Here is a 22,335-nt window from a genome sequence, read left to right as displayed (position 1 = left end):
TGGTTGTGAAGGGTGGTGGATAGACACTGGCGCGACGCGCCATGTGTTGGGATTGGTGTCCTAATTCTCCCGGAGTCTCGTTATTTTGTAAAGATACACATTGTTCAATGAATAAAATAAGTGTTATTTAATTCTGACATTTACTCATATCCAATAAACAAAACTCCTTGGTTATCTTATATGAACTTAAGCATGTATATGTGATATCTAAGTGGATCATGCCTTAAGTGATAACCTAAATCGGTCTGTAGTATAAGGATTAAGGTGGGATACCTGATCCTAGTGACACTACGGATATGACCCGCTTTGTAGAGGTTTGCAAATGTTGTAAACTACTATAAATAGTAGATCCTGACCATTCGTGTGGAGACGTGGAGCGGGGGTGTCCTATACAAAGAGTTTGTATAAGACCTGGACCACGAGATGACTAGACTCTGTATATAACGCCGTTGATACTAGAGACTTGCATCTCACCTAAACGACCATAGGTGACACGACCTCAATCCTGAGTGTTTTGTGAACTCTTACCTTTGAGAGCGGTCCTTTGATTAGTATGGGTAAGAGGGGCCAGATTGCCAACTCAACATGCCTACCTTTTTGGGGACTTGTCTGATCTGGGAGTTGGGAACTCAATCCACAAGATGGAATTCACTTCTTTCCCAAAGTAGGGATAAGTAGAGAGATTGCTCCCTTAAGGGCTGATTCCAGAGTTTGAACATAGTGGCCACAACTTCTCTTTGGAAGAGAATACTCAGTCATAGTAGGACTATGACTTATGTTCATTAGAGGGATCAGTGGTACTTAAGGAGACAGATGTAACTACAGGGGCATAACGGTTATTGGCCCAGCTATACTTACGAGCGATCTATGAAGGGTTGTCGCACTGTTGATTGGTTAAGATGGACACATAATATATCTATAGTGAGGAGAGTTCAGCTGTCGGTCTTTAGTGGAGTGCCTGACAGTTAACGGATGGTGGATCCCGTGACTAAAGAGTTTAGTCAGTTATTCACGTACCGTTGGAGCTTCGGATCTACAGGTCCACGAGGTCCCCTCGGTAGCTTGGATTCATGTTGAAGGATCAGTTCTTGGTGTTGATTTGAAATGTTCAAATTGACAAGAGGTATTTTAATTATATGTGATATAATCGGTATGATGTATGAGATACATCTAGTGGAGGATTGATGTAAATGAGATTTACATTAAGTACCATGGAATAGGAAAAGAACTATGGTTTATATGTTTTATGAGATGAAATATTAAAACTATAGGTTATAAATATAGTATGATAAGTTTGTTATCATTTATGTTTATAATAATATTAATTATTAGATAATTAATACTTTTTTCTTTAAATAACCAAAGTAGTGGGTGGTTATTGATCATGGTAACAGTGAGTTTAAAAGGAAATCGTTTCCTATTTTTTGAAAAAGAGTTGTTTTTACAGAAGTTGTCACAAAAGTTTTGAAAAGAATTTGAGTTTTCTCTCCGGCGAAAAGAAACTCACGGAAGTCGTCAAGTAAATACAGATTTACTAAACGACGGCTAGGCTAGGTAAACGATCATGCAGGTGCTAGCTAAACGATCGTGCAGTGTTTACTAAACGATCGCATAGCTTTGCTAGACGATTGCTGGCCCAAGGTAAACGATCGTGTAGTTACGACCGAGCTAAACGATAGAGCTAAACGATCACATAACTTTTGCTAGACGATCGCATAGCTTTATCTAAACGATTGGGCATCGACCTATACGATAGGTCTTCGACTTCTCCCACTTGCCTAGTCGTGTACGCGATCGTTGTTTCCTTCGCTCGTCTGCCTCACACTAAGTCCGAACAAAGCCCACCCTCTGGATTCTCACACCGAGAATACCAAGGTTGCCTTGTTGGTGGTGTCAGACTCAACTCGACACCGTCGAGGTTTTCTGGAGGCCGTTCGTGGTTCTTTGGAGGAGTCTGTTCGTGTTGCGGAGGAGATCGTGACCGAGGAGATCATTGAGGACGAGCATGAAGTGTTCGTGCGGTGTTGCAGTCGTGTAGATCGAGTGTTTGTGGTTGCTGTTGTTCGATCAGAGTGCGCATCGGAGTATGGAGACGCTTCTACCGTTGTTAGTATAGTTTTCCTTTTGTACATTTGATGTTCATGCTGTAATTTCTCTGTACATTGTATAACTGCTTGTTTTGAAATCGATTGTAAATGATTTGTTGATTCATGATTATAATTTGGAATGGTCTTGCTTCCGCTGCTCACAGAAATCTCGTTTCTGATTTCCTTCACCACCTGTCACGACCTTAATCTATTTAAAACTTATACTAAAACTAAGGATAAGAATATTCTGTTGGGAGATCACCACTCCACGAATGTTGCTGGAACCGGCGAGGTGGAATAGAAGTTTACCTTTGAGATGACCCTCACGTTGAAGGACGTTCTACACACTCTGGAGAATCAGTTTAATAGAAAAGTTAAAAGACTTTGTAGTGATAGGGGAATCGAGTACGACTCGGACAGTTTTAATGAATTCTTTAACTCACATGGAATAATACACGAAAAGATAGAACTTTTCTCCTGAAATGAACTGAAAAATCCGAAAGGAAAAATAGAACTTTAGTTGAGCTAGTAATTGCTATTTTACTTAGTTCAGGAGCCGTGTCTTATTGGTGGGGTGAAATCATCCTTACCGTGTGTTATATCCTAAATAGAATCCCTAAATCTAAAAATAAAACTTCACCTTACGAAATTCTCAAGAATAAGAAACCAAACTTGTCCTACTTTAGAACATGGGGTTGTCTAGCCTTTGTAAGGATTCTTGACCCAAAAAGGAGAAAGTTGGCTAGTAGAGCTTACGAGTGTGTCTTTATAGGTTATACCTTAAATAGTAAAGCCTATAGGTTCTATGATCTAGTGAACCAAGTAATCATCGAGTCAAATGATGCCGACTTCTTTGAAGATAGGTTTCCCTTTAAATCAAGGAATAGTAGGGGGCTCTGGTTCAAGTGGTATAACCCTAGTTAGAAATCCTAACCCTAGAGAGGAAACTTACCCAGAACCTAGAGGAAGCAAAAGTGCTAGAATCGCCAAAGATTTCGGAAATGACTTCATGACCTACAATGTAGAAAAAGACCCTAAAGATCTAAGAGCTACCCTGTCCTCAGTAGATGCCAACCTATGGCAAGAAGCCATAAATGATGAGATGGACTCGCTTGAGTCAAATAGGACTTGGAACTTAGTAGATCTACCCCTAGGATGTAAGGCAATAGGGTACAAATGGATCTTAAGGAGGAAACTTAGACCTGATGGGACTGTTGACAAATTTAAAGCCAGGTTAGCAGCGAAGGGCTTTAGACAGAGAGAAAACGTAGATTTCTTTGACACCTTCTCCCCTGTCACTAGAATTACCTCTATCCGTGTTCTGTTCTCTCTCGCTGCCCTTTATAACCTTGTAGTATATTAGATGGATGTGAAAACCATTTTCCTAAATGGTGAACTTGAAGAAGAGATTTACATGGAACAACCTGAGGGTTTTGTTGTCCATGGTCAAGAAAATAAGGTATGTAAATTAGAAAAATCTCTTATGGACTAAAAGAAGCTCCTAAGCAATGGCATGAAAAATTTGACAACCTTATCCTATCTAAAGGTTCAAGGTCAATGAAAGTGAAAAATGCATCTACCATAAGTTTAATAATAACCTCTGCACTATCTTATGTCTATATGTTGATGATTTATTGATCTTTGGGTCGAACTTGCACGTCATAAATGATGTAAAATCAATATTGAGTGCGAACTTTGACATGAAAGACTTAGAAGAAGCTAGTGTAATCTTAGGCATAAAAGTAAATAGGTCTGAAAAGGGAATTTCTTTAGATCAATCTCACTATATAGAAAAGATTCTAAAGAAATATAATTACTTTGAATGTAAACCAGCCTGTACTCCTTATGACCCTAGTGTCAAATTGTTCAAGAACACTGGTGACAGTGTTAATCAATCTGAGTATGCGAGCATCATAGGTAGTCTTAGATACACTGCCGATTGCACTGGGCCTAACATGGCTTATGCTGTAGGACTACTTTGCAGGTTTACAAGCAGACCTAGTAAAAAGCATTGGAATGCTATAGAAAGGGTCATGAGATACTTAAAGAAAACCCAAAACCTAAGATTACATTATCAAAAGTTTCCCGCTATCCTGGAAGGGTTCTGCGATGCTGATTAGAACTCTCTTTCGGATGATTCAAAGGCTACAAGTGGCTATGTCTTTAATATAGCTGGCGGAGCTGTCTCTTGGAAGTCTAAGAAACAGACTATTTTAGCCCAATCTACGATGAAGTCAGAAATGATAGCACTAGCGATAGCTAATGAAGAAGCAGACCGGCGTAGAAGTCTGCTATCAGAGATTCCCTTATGGGAAAAGCCGGTACCAACCATATTGATCCATTGTGATAGTACTGCAGCAATCGCAAAAGTTTAGAACCGTTACTACAACAGAAAGAGACATCAAATACGTCGTGAGCACAGTACCATTAGAGAGTTTCTCACTATTGGTGTAGTTAGAGTGGATCACATACAGACTGATGAAAATTTGGCAGATCCTTTGATTAAAGGACTGGCCAGAGAAAAGGTTTTCAGAATCTCAGAAAGGATGGGACTCATGCCTATTGAAAAATGAAACACAGTGAGGAAAACCCAACCTGTAGACTGGAGATCCCAAGAAACAGGTTCAACGGGTAATAACTGATCACGAGTGATATATAGTGAATCATGCTAAACCAAACACAGTTCCATTTCTATGACTTAAAGTCTGAGCATGATATCCTGAAGCGTAAGAAAGATTGAACTCAGTTCTTAATGCATTCTATACTTAATGACAAGTGGGGTACCTAGCTACAGGAGTATTCTTGATAGACTCACCTGTGTGAATGTGGAAGTGAAGGCCGCTTTCTATGGACTTTATAGACAAACTCTCTAAAACATTCACTAAACCGGGATTCACGTGTTAGGCCTTAAAAGCACGAGCTTTCGTACTACACCCTAATAACACTCTGTGTAAGATGCTGTTAGAGATAGAGTTCAAAACCAAGGGTTACTCTAGTATATTCTGAATCATCTACACTATGTAAAGGTTCAAGTCGTAAGACACCTTTGCTTATGAACAGTGTTGTATAGACTGAAACTGCTGATGAAAATCTTTTCTTTCTTCTCGTTTTGTTTAAATTTCCAAGTGGGGGATTGTTGGGTGCAAATTTATGTTTAAAACGGTCCATTGATTATATTTAAAATGGTCCATTGATTATTTTTAAAATGGTCAATTGATTAATTTTAAAACGGTCTGTTGATTATATTTAAAACGGTCCGTTAATTATTTTTAAAACGGTCCGTTGATTATTTTTAAAACGGTGTGTTTCAATGCTGAAGGCCTATAAAAGACGAGGCCTTCAGCAGTTCGTGAGACACAAAATTCATTTTCTAAATTCCCACTTCAATTTTCTCTTCTCCTCCATTTTAGCTTTCTGAGTAGTGAGTTTATAAAAGGTGTACGTTCCGATCGAAAATGGTGCATTTACTATCGATTTTCATTTGGCTGTTTTATCCTGGGGACGACGTGGCAATTTTCAGACTTGTTTGCACTCTTGGGCAGAGTTGCGAAACGTCTAAAGAGAGTGAGCTCCACGACTCATCCTATAACGAGTTTCTGTTTTGCAGGTTTTTTCTCTTTGTTTGACCGTCGTGCCTTGACGGTTTACAGTTCATCGTTCTGAGGGCCCTGCCGTTTCCAACATAATTTAATCTGGATTGTTAACGAAGTGAAATTGGTATAAAAACTTAAATATGGATTTGAGTTGGATTAATTTGTTTTTCAGCTTAGACGATCATTGTTGGACACTTATGGTGTATTATGAGAGCACATTAGTTTAGAGTTGCTAAGCTGAAAGTTTATCTAAGTTTGTACAGTTACAACTGAAATAATTAGTTTTCATATCTCTTTTCCCGTTGTAGATTTTGTTTATTCTTTTTACCTAGTGTATCTTCTATATAAGGATCATTGTATTGATCATTTATCAATTAATAAAGAAATATTATTTGTGATCATTCCCTATTGTCATTCAAAACTTTGTATGGTATCAGAGTACAAAGTGTTGGTTTTTTTACCCTTAACATCAAATTAATTAATTAATATTTTGATGATAATAAATCTGTTTTTCTTCATTAACAATTTGTGTGTTTTGAAGTGTCTATTGCGTAGAGTTCGGAACAATGATTCCAATGCAATTTGAATAACTCAAATCAGAGTTCAAATAAAGAAATATGACCAAAACAAGCTTAACGAAAAAATCTCGAGCTGATGATGTGGTAGAATTTTTCTCAATCAAAATGGACCCAATGAGCCAACCGTAGGAAAAAATTGAGTTGGACAGAAAAAAAAGAAGTCCTATCCATTTTTGGAGTTTGTGTAAAATTTCATGCAAATGTCATCAGTAGGGGAACACAAGCAAATGTGCCTCGAGGCCGAGCATGAAACTTTACAACAAACCATTGAAGGAGATCATGGGATGTGTTGACACATGTCTCCCTCCCACTTACTGTAAACACTCTCTCCATTCATCTTGTTATTGACCTATGCAAATACCATATGTAGGAGGACATAATCAAAGGTGCTTCAAGGCCGAACATAGATCTCACGGTTTGAACTATTTAGGGATAAATGTGAAAGGAAATTGACATATCATATACATCATTTTCCTCCCACTGAGTGTTTTAAACCTAGGGTTCATTAACCTAAAAAAAATCTGGCTAATCAATTTTACTAAATGATTATTAAATTTGCCCAATATAACACTTATATTAAATAGTTTAACAACAATGATTCTTGTTTATTAAATACCTTAATAAACCTTAATAATTCATTACATGCTTATAACATATTTATTTAATTTACCTTCCAGGTCGGTTCCCAGGTAGGAGTGTTTCTTTTCTATCCATACCTAGATAGAACCTAACTAAGGTCCCTTATAGATAACTATATTATAAATTTAATATTTTATTTATTCCCATTTAATCTTATTAAAAGGAATTAAAAGATTAAACCTATTTCTAATCTTATTAGAAATATTATCAACATAGGTCTATGTGAAATCAATTTTAAACCATTTAAAATTAATTTAACCTATGTTTGCATGCAACTCTTGATTATAGATTTTAACTCTAATTTCGATAACTTATAACACTTATAAAGATTAATAAAATAATTAAAATCTATACATACATCTAATGACATACTTTAAAAATATAACAATTATATTTTTCTAAAGTGATGTCATGCTTCATGAATTTTCATTTTCATTACATTATACATTACAATTATATAATAATGTAATGAATATAAATAACATTCAACCATCATCTAAACTATATATTATAACAATTATAATATAAAATGATGCATGGATATATTATAAATGCATGCAATCGTATAGAATAAAAATTATATTAAATATGATGCATGGGCATGCTTAGTTAAATTGTGCAACTATATAATATAACATTGATGTTAAAAATGATGCATGAAATAATGTTTATCCTATGATGAGATTTTTATATTATATGACATACACTATGCAATATAATAAATAAATCACACATCACATATATAATAAAAATATAAAAGCAACATTGAACTGAAAATTGGCATCCTAAACACTAATTAAATTAATATAACCCTTATATTAATTTAATTATTGAAAATACATATACTAAATTAATAATTAAATAAAACAAACACTAACAAGAAGAACCACCAACGTAATTACGCTATGTTGGACATTTTGCCTTACAGCGTAATTACGCTATGCGTTACACTCAAAGGCAGAAAGCTTCACTTTGATTCTTCATTCGAATTGCTCCGTTCTTGCTCCAAATTCCTCCAAATTGAAGTCAAAAACTCACCACGAGCAACGAACAATCATAGACTCGATTGTAAGAATAAAATTGTCCAAAAACACACTGAACCCTTACATATCGACCGAATTAAAGCAGTAATTGCTAAGCCAATTTTCAAAACATCCAATGAGCAAATCAACATACATTCATAATACAGTGTACAAATCCCACCAAAATTTGGAATTGATGTTTGAACGAAAATCAGAGACACAAATCTGGTTTTGATACCCATGGAAGTGTTTGGAATACCTCGAAGCAGAAGCAAATGAATGCGTAGTGTTTCGTTTTCATTTTACAAAACACAAAATCCAAAGGGACGAAAACTATGATAAACATAATTAACTAAGCATGCTTCTTCTACTGATATTTATAGAGAAGAAAGGAAAAATAGAACCTTACCCTTGAAGTCTCACTTCTTCACATTTCCTCTCCCACAACACGAACAATCCTCTACTTCTCTTGATCTCTTGAACTCGACACCACGAACACAACGAACAGTGTAACCAAAAAGATACCACCACAAATCTTCCTTGTTATTCTCAAGGACGAGAATCAGTGTGTGGACTTCTATGTATTAATTTTGGAGTAAAGGGAGGGGGATATTGAGAGAGTTTTTCTTAGAGAGCATAAACACAAAGAACTTGATTGGGAGAAGATGAAGATGAACAATAAAAATATCAACTCTCCCTTTTTCTATATTGCACGTATTTAAGAGAAAAAGGGGATTAGGAGAGTTATCAAAATAACTCTCTTCCCCTTTCTTTTTAAATTTTCAAAATTCAAATAATTTAAATTTTAATAATTATGATAATAACACACACAAACACACACACACACACACATACACACACACACACACATAGCACTTTACAACACTTGTAACACCTACAAAGCGGGCCACACTCGTAATGTCACCAAGATAAGGTTTTCCTCCTTTTTGAATTTTATTTCACTAGGATAACCATAGGTAACATGACCTTAATCCTTAGTGAGTTGTGAACTCTTGCCTAAGAGGGCAGTCCCTTGATTTGCATGGGTGCAAGTGGCCAGATCGTCGACTCAAACCTACCACTTTAGGGATTCATTTGATTGGGGAGTTGGAAACTTAGCTACACAAGTCGGAATTCACTCCTTCCCTGAAGCAGGCATAAGTAGATAAATTACTCTCTTAAGGGATGATTCCAGGGCTTGAACAATGTGGCGCCACACCTTCTCTTGGCCTGAGAAGGGTTTACTCATAATGAGACCATGATGTATTGTTCATTAGAGGAATTAATGGTACTTAAGAAGTTAGATGTAATAGGGGAAAAACGGTAAATTGGCCCAGCTGTACTTACGAGTGATTTGTGAAGGGTCAACGTATTGTTGATTGGTTATATTCAATGGACACAAAAATATATCTGTAGTACGAAGAGTGCAGCTGTCGGTCTTTAGTAAAGTGCCCGACAGTTAACAGATGGTGGATATCGTGATTAAAGAGTTTAATTAGTTATTCAAGTGCCATTGGAGCTTCAAGCTACAGGTTCATAAGGTCCCCTTGGTAGCTCAATGGATTCATATTGAGAATCAGTTTTTGGGTTAGTTTGAAGTGTTCAAATTAATAAGAGGGCATTTGATTATATATGATATAATTAAATTGATTCAATTATATATAATATAATTGATTTGATGTATTAGATACATTAATTGGAGGAATTAATATAAATATGATTTATATTAAATGCCAAAAAGGAGGAAAAGAACATGGTTTATATATTACATATGATGTGATATTAAAACTATAGGTTAGAAGTATAATATGATAAATTAGTTGTTATATTTATTTATAATTAGATAATTGATTTTCGATTTTTTCTCCTAATAACTGAATTTGTGGGAAGTTATAATCAGTTTTTGATAACTGATGGATAAAATAAAAATCATTTTCATTTTTTCATAATCAAATGCGCAGTAAGAAAAAGACACACGATAACGTTTAGAGAGTAAACAATCTAGCGTCGAGATTTCCTATATGATAGCTACTCGCCGTTAAAGGATCGAGTACCCAAGTCTAAACGATAGACTTTTATCTTCTCCCACTTACTCGATTGTCTACACAATCGTTCAGTTCCTCCTTCCCTCTACTAAATCCATATAGAGCCCACACCTCCTGGTTCTCACATTGAGAGTACTAAGGTAGCCTTGTGATAGTGTCGAGTTTTTCATTCAAGGGTTGAGTATCTAGTTTAACTCAATTGTGATCGAGTATTCAATAGTTCATGTTGTTCACTAGTTTTCTCATGTTGCGTTCGTACTGTTGGGTGTCTTGCTAGTGTTGATCGAGGGAATACTAGAAGAATAGTTCTTCAAAGGTATGTTTACTCGATACTTTGTATTTTATTCTTGAAGCATGCTGTAATTTAGACTTAATGCATAACTGTTCTGTTTTAGATTGTAAATGTTGATGTTGTTTCACAATGGGATTTGGAACGATCTGCTTCCACTCATTGGTTCTCTTTGTTAAGAGTTCCTTCACAAGTATCTTTAGCTACACTTCAATCTCAGTACGATACTTCGGTCAATGAGCTAAAGGAGACGCTATCTGCAATTAACACTGAATTGCTAGAAGCTCGAGCCAAGCTATCAGATGCCAAATACTTGGCTAAGAGCTTTCAAAAAATCGAGGCATAATGTCAGATGGAGGTTGACTACCTTCAGTGTGGGGTTATGCAGGCCATGGGCATTGTTAAGGTAGAATACCTTAACATTGACTGTAATCTCGTACAATATGAAATTGATGCCTGGCACAATGATGAGACTTGAGGTATCGACAGCGTGGGTATTTTCATTAGTCAAGTCTTGCCAACTACCCCTTAGCTTAACTTTGATGCTCTTCTCCAAGGTGTCTCTAATTTTCCTGATTCGAGAACTTTAATGGAGCTTGGTGATATCGGGAGTATAGACGAATATTTTTTTTTAGCTTCAAAATTTGAAGTGTGGTCTCTATATTTACTATTGTTTTTATTAGAGCATGTAATTTTATTCACAGCTCGGGCTTGCAGCCTAGCTTAATGAAATTTGTAATTTCGACGTTTGTTATGGTACTTTATGTTCGATTTTTACTTATAACTCACTGTTGCAGCTTGGCTTATTAGAATTGGCCCCTTCAACTTTTATTTATCCAAAATTGCAACTTGCCTTCGCTTGTAAGTTGAGCTTGTGGCTTGACCTATCAGAATTTGTAATATTTTAGCTTTTGTTTTTTTTTTTTATTATTCCTTGCCACTTACTCAGGCACTAGTAACTTTATGCATAAAAGAAAAAACCTGGCTGCTTGAGTAAATTAGAAGACTAAGAATGCTTATTGTTGACTTAAAAGTATTAACTCTCATAACTTGAATTGAAAGAAATGATGAATTTTCTATTGAAATCCTGAAGCAGATTTGGAAAGTACAAAGTCATTTATTATGAAAAAAATAAAGAAATATCTACTTAAAATAAATATTTAGGTGTTCGACATTCCATGGGTGAGGCAAGCCTTTTCCACTTAGGTCAGCCAAGTTGTATGTTCCAGGTCGAATAACCTTGGACACTTGATAAAGGCCCTCCCAATTTGGTCCCAAAGCTCCACTACCAGGATCTTTAGTAATGGACATGACATGCCTAAGGACTAAGTCCCCCACTCTAATGCTTCGTTTGCATACATGGGAACTATAGTATCGTGCAACCTAGTTCTTATATTCTACCACTCGTAGATTCGTTGTTTCACACTTTTATATTTTGAATTGTAATCTCGATCTCAACCGGCACCACAACTTTTTCTCCAAAGGAAAGCGAAAAAGGAGTCTCACCTATTGAAGTTCGTGATGTCGTCAAATAGGCCCACAACACATTCAGCAGCTCTTCAGGCCACAACCCTTTTAATCCTTCCAGCTTAGCCTTGAGATTTCTCTTGATGATCTTATTGACAGCTTCAACGAGTACATTAGCTTGCAGATAGGCTGGAGATGAAAAATAATGTTTGATACTGAGGTTGGCACAAAATTGACGAAACGTTGTATTGTCAAATTGACGACCATTGTCAGTAATGAGGACATGTGGTATATCGAATCAACATATGGTATTCTTCCAAATAAATTTGGTTATTTTTTGCTCAGTAATTGCTGCTAGAGCTTCGGCCTCTATTAGTTTGGTGAAGTAATCGACAACAACAACGACGAACTTAGTTTGCCCCTTGACCAAAGGAAGAGGTCCAATTAGGTCAACGCCTCACTGCGCGAATGGCCAAGGGCTCATAATGTTCGTGATAGGTTCGAGAGGCTACTTAGGTATAATTGCAAATCTCTGACATCAATCACAAGATGGTGAATTTACATGCATCTCAAGCCAGGGTGGCCAATAATAACTTTGCTGAATTATTTTTTTATGAGGGATCGAGCCTCGGAGTGATTACCACACACTCCCTCGTGAATTTCCCGCATGATGTAATTAGCCTCGTCTGAATCATTGGAAGAGGGAGAGAATATCCTCCCTTGTACAGTCTACCATTATTTATCACATAGTGAGCAGCCTTACATCTTAACCGTCAAGCTTCAACTTTTTCATTCGACAATACCCCCTTTTCGAGATACTTGATTAAAGGGGTCATCCAATTATGATACTCGGTCTATACTTAATCCTCTATCTCCATAGCTTCTTCCATCAATATGCTGGGTGAATTCAAAACCTCCATAGGTACCATCCTACTTAGGTCAACATTATAAGTTAGTGTCAATCGGGCTAAAGAATCAACATTGGTATTCTAAGATGTGGTTTTTGTTTTATCTTGCACTTTCTAAAGGAGCTTGACATTTTTTTTTTTGACTTCTGCTAGATAGCCAGCCATTCGGTGATCTTTGATCTAGTACGTCTCGGCTACCCGATTGACAATAAGTTGAGAATCACTATAAATAACCAAGTTAGTGACTCCAACTCCAACAGCTAGTCGTAGCCCAACTAAGAGTGCTTTATATTCTACCTCATTATTTGAAGCCCGAAACTTGAACCTTAGGGCATACTCAAGGCGTCCTCCTTCTGGTGACAACAACAGCAATCTGGCTCTACAACCCTTTCTATTGGATGATCCATTGATAACTTGTAGAAATACAAGTTATTTATGCCACCTTATCTAGATATTGCGGCCAAAAGTTAGTAAATATGCGCCGATTGTATGAAAATTAGCCTAGTATTACAATAATTATAAATGTTTGCAATTACACCCACTAACACCATAAAGATGGAAGACAAGCCGAATTTTACTCTGTTTTGCAGGAGACCAAGTCACCGCTTGTGCTCAAGGCTCACGAGAAACTGATCAACGCATCTCTATCACATTGCGCCCGTCAGTCAACAATGAAGAGACGATTACTGCAATGACGGCGCAATGCAATAGTCGATCCAGAGCTGTGTTTCAACCTCATGCGGTAATAAAAACAACACTGCATGTGAATCCATAATCGAAAGATGCAGCTGATCAACACAAAAGCGGAGGATTGAGACACAAGTACAACTAACATTGTGCAGAATTGACGGTCTGATTGCATAGCAGAAGGAATAATATTCCTTCATCTTCGGAATTACCATGACAATCAAGTGAGGACCACAAGGCCGGAGTCAAAGACTTGCACCTATAAATACCCCATTGATTTCAGAGAAAAAGTATGCTACGGGATACGGGGTAAATGCTGCAAAACTGTTGAGAGAAAAGGCTGAGCTGAGTGCTTAAGTGAAGAAATCCGGGAAGAAGACGAGATAAGGCTGAGAGGTGAATCTCAGATCTAACCTACCAAACACCCGATTGAAAGCTCTATGCAAAGATCCCTACTATTGGTGGCGCAAGCCTGAGAGGGAAGCTCTTCCTACCATCAAATCCATCCTATCTGGCAAGCAGATCTCCATCGAATCAGTGCCAAGACATTGGCACTTGTTTGTATCTGTTCTATCTCTTTCACTGTTGTATTTCATGTTTCTTTTATCTTTTCATTCACGCACCATATATCAAACGCTTAATAGAGATATTAATTGTTTTGATAGCTTTCATTTATCATTTTCTGTGTATTTCCGTTCACCCGTCAATCACTTTCTTCATGATGTCTTCTTAATTCCCTGATGAGCAATATGAATTAACTAAGTACTTAATCTATGTTAAAGATATAAAATGCGTTTAGCTAAGGCATGCTAGACGGCATCTTCACCTGTGAGAGCAGAAGTGAAGATGCCATTCTGTTCTATCGAGAGAAGGTTAGAAGAATGCGTTAACTAAAGCGAGTAGTACTTCCAGACATGGAAGCAACCTTGCGTTCATTACGTTAGTCTCTGTTTCACCACAGACATGTGGGAGCGCGGCCGATCACTGAAAGGTGTACGCCAAGAGAAAAGCAGAACAACATTTGTAGCTTCAACGCAATTGAGAACTTACGTTGTTTATATTATTCGTCTTTCTCTTTCTATTTTGTTCATAAGACTTGTCACCGTATTCCACATCTTTACACAACTTTCACAGCCAGCCTTGACCCCAGCATCTTGTACATGAAGCTTGTATCTTGTATAATCTAGCTTAGGTTTATTGTATTTCATTTTATTATCGCATCTTTACCGCTTTACTTTATTTTATCGCAATTTATATACTGGTACAAACACATTTTTAAAGATTTAAAACCTGGTCGCATATATCATGAACATACCAAAATAACCTAAACTAGTCCCCGTGTTCGACCTCGAATCACACCGAGAAACTTGCGGTGGAATTACAATTGGTTCTACTGTAAGAAAAATTGTGACAACGCATGGCATACTACATGAACACCCATCATTAACGCATATCTAGTGATAGTATCGCATCATTTTGAGCATAGAACATCATCAATCATATCTATCAAAAACTTCGTCAACATCCATCCACATAAAGCTCCCATAGAGGGTCATTGTAGCTTTTGGTTTATGGAAGTATTTTTGTTATACATACCTCCACTTTGTCACCAGTGAGGCACATGGAGTGAACTCAGCAACAAGGTCAGTAACAGCTTGGCCCTTCATTGTAGTTCGAGGGCGAAAAAGGATGTCGTACTCGCCTAATTCAACGGCCCATTTCATCAATCTACTCACGCTTCTGGCTTTTGTAGCACCTGTCGTAATGGAAAACTGGTTAAAATTATTACTTTATGCACTTGGAAATATAGGTGTAACCTCCAGTCAGATACTACCAAGGCAAGGGCAAGCTTATATACTTGAGGATATCTCGTTTTTGCCCTTACCCTCGATTTGTTGGTGTAGTATACCGGTGATTATTGACCTTCGTCCTCCTTAATTAGGACAAAACTAATTGTAGAATCAGACACGACAAGGTATAAGAAAAGTTCTTTGCCCGGCACAAGCTTGTAAAGAAGTGGGACCGAGTTCAAATAATTTTTTAGTTGCTTGAATGCCTGCTCACATTCCTTCGTCCACTCAAAGTTCACTTTTTTTCCTTAATACTTTAAAAAAATGGAAGAAATTTATCAGTAGCTCGACTTACGAAATGATTAAGAGTTGCTATCTTCCCATTCAGACTTTGTAGTTGTTTTGCCATTTTAGGAGGCTTCATCTTTAGTATAGCTCGTAGTTTGTCTGGATTTACCTCAATTCCTCTCTGGTTCACCATAAAGCCTAGAAACTTGCCAAAAGCCACTCCAAAAGCACACTTTTTCAGGTTCAGCTTCAGCTGGTATCTCCTCAAGACTTCAAAAGCCTCGGCCAGGTTGTCTACATTGCAACTTACTTTCTTGCTCTTAACCAACATGTCATCCACATATACCTCCATATTCCTGCCAATAAGGGAAGCAAAAATTTTATTCACCAGGTGTTGATAAGTGGCTTTGCATTCTTGAGACCAAACGACATCACAGTATTGCAGTAAACACCCCGACTGGTGATAAAAGTGGTTTTCTTTTGATCTGGGGATGCATTGTAATTTGGTTATATGCTGAATAAGTATCCATGAAGCTCAATAGCTTGTGACTGGCAGTAGCATCGATGAGTTTGTCTATACTTGGGAGTAGGAAACTATCCTTCAAGCAGGCTTTATTGAGATCGGTGAAGTCAATGCACATTCTCCATTTTCCATTAGCTTTCCTAACGAGCACTACGTTGGACAACCATTGTGGGTAGTGGACCTCTCGGATAAACTTCATCTGCAATAAGTTGTTCACCTATTCAACTATTATTTCATTATGAGCTTGATTAAAAGCCTGCCTCTTTTGGCGCACTGGTTTGTAGTTTAGATCAATACTGAATTGGTGCACCATTACTTTGAAGGATCTCGTACTGAGAGTTCCATGAACGTGTTCAGATCGCTCCGATCTCACCGTGACCAAAATAGAAATTATATACATTCAACACATATAGTTATGCAAATAAATCTAATTATCGATATGCTCAGAACAAGATAATTAACAGGGAAAGGGTTCCATACCAGTTGAAGACTATCTTCGAACTTCAAAACCCCAATGCAGCGGATCCCTCCAACAAATCTACCAACACCCGGCGGGAACATCGACTGCAGCAGCACGATCAATGCGAACAAGATCGCCGCAATGGGGACGACACCACCACTAATAAGCCTCGGGTATTCTCGGAGTGAAAACCCAAAGGGTGGGCTTTGGTGAATTTTGTTGAGGACGGAGGACAAACGAGTCATGTAGGCGATAAGCAAGTGGGAGAGAAAATAGTGCTATCGTATAATAGAAGTGCTTATCGCATAAAGAAGCTACATGATCGTATATGAAATGTTGAGCGATCGTTTAGGAAAAACATATACGATCGTTTAGTTAAAATGCGAGGTGAACGATCGTTTAGACGGAGAAGCAACTATCGTATAGGCTCTCGGGTGATCGTTTCACGAAATCTTTTTAGGCGAAAGAATCAATATCGATTGCACAATTCAAAATGAAAACTTTTTTCAATCTTAACCCATCGGTTACCATAACCAACGCTGCCCACTACCCATGTCCTAACGTGGAAAAATTATTAATTATCATATAATTAATTAATTAATTAATAAATATAATCATATTATATTTATATCATATAGTTTGATATCACATATCTACTATAGTATTTTCTCCTCTACTTGATATAAATCATATTTATATCTAATTTCCTCCATAATTAATGTATCTCATACATTTAGCCAACTATATCATATATAATTAACCAGTCCAATTATATCATATATAATTGAACTTCCTCTTGTCAATTTGAACATTTCAAGTTAACCTAAACACTGGTTCTCGACTTTATCCAAGCTACCTAGGTGACCTAATGGACCTGTGGCTCGAAGCTCCAACGGTACGTGAATAGCTGACTAAACTCTTTAGCCACGAGATCCATCTTCCGTTAACTGTCAGTGATTCCACTAAAGACCAACAACTGAACTCTTCTTACCATAGATATATTTCTGTGTCCATCGGATATAACCAATCATGAGTACGATGATCCTTGACAGATGCTCGTAAGTACAGTTGGGCCAATTTACCGTTTTGCCCCTATAGTTACATCTTACACCTTAAGTACCACTGATTCCTCTAATGAATAATACAACATAGTCCAACTATGTGTGAAAACCTCTCGAGCCAAGAAAAGGTGTGTGACGCCACATCATTCAAGCCTTGGAATTAACCCTTAATGGAGCCATCTAACTACTTACCCCTGCCCAGGGAAGGAGTGAATTCCATCTTATGTAGCTGAGTTCCTAGCTCCCAAATCAGACGAATCCCCAAAATAGTAGGTTTGAATCGGCGACCTGGCCACTTGCACCCATACAAATCAAAAGACCACCCTCAATGGCAGGAGTTCCCAACTCACTCAGGATTGAGGTCATGTTACCTATGGTCATCCTAGTGAAGTGAAGTCTCTATCATGAACGGTGTTATATAATGAGACGTTAACACTTCTTGGTCAGGTCTTATACAAACGCTTTGTATAGGACGCCCCCGCTCGCATGTCCCCAACACGAATGATCAGGATCAGACCATCTGTGACAAGTCATAACACTTGTGACCATTCCACAATGCGAGCCGTGTCCGTAGCGTTACCAGGATAAGGTTTCCCTCCTTTATCCATATACTACAGACCATTTTGGTTATCACTCAAGACAGATCCACTTGTATGTCACCACATATATGCTTGAGTCACATACAGATAACTAGGGATTTTATGTTTATTGGTTTGTGGTAAAGCAAATAAAACATTTAACCGAGCAAAATACAAGATGTGAAGTAAATATCATATATTAACAACACAAGTGTTCATACATACTGTTTACAAACTACAGGACACGAGACTTTAGAGCATCAACCCCAACATACTTGTGGGTCCACCCTGGTATGTCGTCCGCAGAGCAGATAAATATATCTATATTGTTTCTTAGAAAAGCTATAATTGCTTCCTTCTCATCAACTCCTAGCCTCTTCCCGATGCTAACTCTTTGAGTGTCAGATAGTAACGAAATAGATTCTAACGGCTCCACTGGCTCACCTCAAAGCATGGGCTCAGCTGTCAATTTGAGACTGGTAACATCATCCGACTCTACCTCACTGATGGACAGGTCTCTCACCAGGGGAGTTGAGGTTTGATCCTTGACATAGGACTCTTCTATGGCGTGACAAACCTTCTCATTTCCTTTTTTAGCAACACTGCTAATGACATGCACCACCTCTACTTTGTCTTGTGGATTTCTCACGGCAGCCCTATAGCATTCTCGTGACATCAATTGTTTTCCTCTCACAATTCTAACTCCACCTGGGGTTAGGAATTTCAACAACTGATGATAGATGGACATTGAAGAAAATCGAATACGAGGATTTCGATGAGCAGCGGAAAGATCATTCCAAATTACAAGCATATATAAACAGAAACAAATGGTTATGCATTCAATACAGAAATTACAGCATGTAATACATAAGATCAAGGACAAGCGAAACATACATTTGTAGACTCATCAAGAAGGTGCTTGATAACGAATGCTCGAACAAAACAACACAGCAACTTCGAATGCTCGTCCAATGTGACCGCTACACTGCAAAAACTCCGCGCACTCGAACACAACGATTGCCTTTGTCACGAACACCCCAACATCACGAACGGCCTCCACAGAACCTCAACGGTGTCGAGTTGAGTATGACACCATCGAGAAGACTACCTTGGTATTTTCGGTGTGAGAATCCAAAGGGTGGGCTCTGTGTGAACTTCGTTTGAGGCAGAAGATGGAGGAAACCAAAATCGTATAAATGATTGAGAAAGTGGGAGATGGAAGAATCTATTGTATAGGTCGATGCCCAATCGTTTAGGAAAAGCTAAGCGATCGTCTAGCAAAAGCTATGCGATCGTTTAGCTCATCGCTTAGCTAAGTGTCTATTGCCTACAAAACACTATACGATCATTTACCTTATCCAAGCCGTCGCTTAGTAAATCCTATTAATTGAAAACTTCTGTGAGATTATTCCGAGAGAGAAAAATCTCAATAACACATATTTCAACCTTACTAAAATTAGGAAAACAATTTTCCTTTTATCTCACGGTTACCATAAAACCACCAATAATCCCCCATTTAATTGGTTATTAGAGAAAAAGAATTAATTATCTAATAATTAATATTATTATAAATATAAATGATAACTAACTTATCATACTATATTTATAACCTATAGTTTTAATATTTCATCTCATGAAACATATAACCCATAGCTCTTTTTCTATTCCATGGTATTTAATGCAAATCTCATTTACATTAATCCTCCACTAAATGTATCTCATACATCATATTGATCATATCATATATAATCGAATTACCTTTTATCAATTTGAACATTTCAAATCAATACCAAGAACTAATCCTTAACTGACTCCATTGAGCTACCAAGGAGACCTCATGGACCTGTAGCTCGAAGCTCCAACAGTACGTGAATAATTAACTAAACTCTTTAGTCACGAGATCCACCATTCGTTAACTGCCAGGCACTCCACTAAAGACCGACAGCTGAACTCTCCTTACCACAAATATATTATGTGTCCATCTTAACCAATTAATAGTGCGACAACCCTTCACAGATCACTCGTAAGTACAGCTCGACCAATAAACGTTATGCCCCTATAATTACGTCTAACTCTTTAAGTACCATTTATCCCTCTAATAAACATAAGTCATAGTCCTACTATGACTGAGTCCTCTCTTCCAAAGAGAAGTTGTGGCCACTATGTTCAAGCCATAGAATCAGCCCTTAAGGGAGCAATCTCTCTTCTTATCCCTACTTCAGGAAAGGAGTGAATTCCATCATGTGGATTGAGTTCCCAACTCCCAGATCAGACAAATCCCCAAAAAGGTAGGCATGTTGAGTTGGCAATCTGGCCACCCTCACCCATACTAATAAAAGGACCGCCCTCAAAGGCAAGAGTTTCCAAAACACTCAGGATTGAGGTTATGTCACCTATGGTCGTTTAGGTGAGATGTAAGTCTCTAGTATCAACGGTATTATATACAAAGTCTAGTCATCTCGTGGTCCGATCTTAAAAGGGTAGGATCTACCATCTGTAGGAGTTTACAAAACATGCAAACCTCTACAAAGGAGGCCACATCCATAGTGTCACTAGGATCAGGTATCTCACCTTAATCCTTATACTACATACCTATTTAGGTTATCATTTAAGGCATGATCCACTTGTATATCACATATACATGCTTAAGTTCACATAAGATAACCATGGAGCTTTGTTTATTAGATATGAGTAAATGCCAGAATGAAATAACAATTATTTTATTCATCAAACATTGTGTATCATTACAAACAACGAGACTCCGGGAGAATTAGGACACCAATCTCAACAATCTTCCATTTTTCCTAATGACTTGGGAGACTAATGTACAATACAATAAAAAAACATGTACAATATACAATAAACTAGGGCATACCCCAATATCATTTTCCACTTGCCCTAAACAAGATGTCGCATGTTCTGTAGACCCAGACTCTCCAGGTGACCCTCGAACACTTCAGACGTGAGAGCCTTTGTAAAGGGATCAGCAACGTTGTGCTTCGATGTGATCTTCGTGACTATCACATCACGACGATTCATAATCTCTTTGATCAAGTGATATTTTCGTTCTATGTGCTTACCCCGACGATGACTTCAAGGCTCCTTTGAATTTGCCACTGCCCTACTGTTATCACAATACAGAGTGATAGGAAAATCCATATTTGGAACAACTTTCAAATCGGAAAGGAAATTCCTCAGCCAAACAACCTCTTTAGCTACTTCACAAGTGGCTACATATATGGGAGTCCGCGATGCATCCTTGCTTGATGCTTCGCCAGACTACAGCCCCTCCATTCAGAGTGAAAACTGACACCGATGTTGATTTGTGAGAATGTCTATCAGTCTGAAAGTCAGAGTCCATGAATCCTGTAAGGATCAGATCCTTATATCCATACACGAGCATGTAGTCTCTCGTTCTCCAAAGATACTTGAGGATCGTCTTGACCGCCATCCAGTGATCAAATCCTGGATTGGACTGATACCGACTAACAGTGCCTACTGCATAGTAAATGTCGGGTTTGGTACACAATATTGCATACATTAAGCTTCATACAGCTGAAGCATAGGGAATTTGTCTCATCTCCTCAACCTCTTGAGGTGTCTTAGGACATTGATCCTTAGAAAAAACGATTCCATACCTGAAGGGTAACAAACCCCTCTTGGAATCTTGCATCTGGTACCTAATCAACATTTGATCAATGCATGATGCTTGAGACAGGGCTAACCATTTATTCTTACGATCCCGAATGATCTAGATCCCAAGAACAAACTGTGTCTCACCCAAATATTTCATCTAGAACTAGGAAGCTAGCCACTTCTTAATGTCAGTCAGATACCCTACATCATTCCCAATGAGTAGGATATCATCCACATACAGTACCAGAAAGCTACTGAGCTGTTGATGATCTTCTTGTAAACACAAAGCTCATCAACGTTCTGATCAAAGCCAAACAACTTGATTGCATTGTCAAATTTGATGTTCCAAGATCTAGATGCTTGTTTCAGCCCATAAATGGACCTATGAGCTTGCAAACTCTTTGCTCTTGATTTGGAAACTATGAACCCCTCTGGTTGAGTCAAATAGATAGTCTCCTCAAGATTACCATTGAGAAAAGCAGTCTTGACGTCCATTTTTCATATTTCATAATCATAAAATGTGGCTATGGATAGGAGAATCCGGATAGACTTGAGCATGACAACAGGTGAGAAAGTTTCCTTATAGTCAACTCCCTCAACCTGGGTATAACCCTTTGCCACGAGTCTAACCTTAAAGGTTTGCACCTTTCCATCTACACCTCTCTTTCGCTTATAGATCCACAT

The sequence above is a fragment of the Benincasa hispida genome, chromosome 3, assembly GCF_027475165.1.
Source record: "Benincasa hispida cultivar pf3 chromosome 3, pf3_genome.v1.1, whole genome shotgun sequence".
In the NCBI taxonomy this organism is placed as follows: domain Eukaryota; kingdom Viridiplantae; phylum Streptophyta; class Magnoliopsida; order Cucurbitales; family Cucurbitaceae; genus Benincasa; species Benincasa hispida.
This window is presented reverse-complemented; position numbering follows the sequence as displayed.